This window comes from Akebia trifoliata, chromosome 3, assembly GCF_017979445.1.
Source record: "Akebia trifoliata isolate Shusen 1 chromosome 3, ASM1797944v1, whole genome shotgun sequence".
NCBI lineage: Eukaryota > Viridiplantae > Streptophyta > Magnoliopsida > Ranunculales > Lardizabalaceae > Akebia > Akebia trifoliata.
The window spans coordinates 13,863,444-13,864,118 of NC_141377.1; positions in this window are offsets into that span (position 1 = coordinate 13,863,444).

Below are 675 nucleotides of genomic sequence, written 5' to 3' on the forward strand. Positions count from 1 at the left end.
TAATTGCTCGCTGCGGAGCTGGTATCAACACGGAGTTGGTAAAATATTTTATAAAGAATTACATTACATCATCGGGGGACTGGCATCGACCACGGAGTCAGCATCACACGGAGCTGGCATCAGCACGGAGCTGGTATCGACACGGAATCGAAAGAATATGTTTGAAAGTAGAATTACCTCAGCACGGAGCTGGCATCGACACGGAGTCGGAATCAACGCGGATTGCATCGGTACGGAGTCGAGAAACTATTTTGAAAAGTAATTTCACAGCATGGAGCTGGCATCGACACGGAGTCGGGAAACTATTTTGAAAAGTATTTTATCAGCACGGAGCTGGTATCGACACGGAATCGAAAGAATATTTTGAAAGTAGAATTACCTCAGCACGGAGCTGGCATCGACACGGAGTCGGCATCAACGCGGAGTTGGCATCGGTACGGAGTCGGGAAACTATTTTGAAAAGGTAATTTCATCAGCATGGAGCTGGCATCGACACGGAGTCGGGAAACTATTTTGAAAAAGTAATTTCATCAGCACGGAGCTGGCATCGACACGGAGTCGGGAAAATATTTTGAAAAAGTAATTTCATCAGCACGGAGCTGGCATCGACACGGAGTCGGCATCGACACGGAGTCGGAAAAAAATATTTGAAAAGGTAATTTCATCAGCACAGAG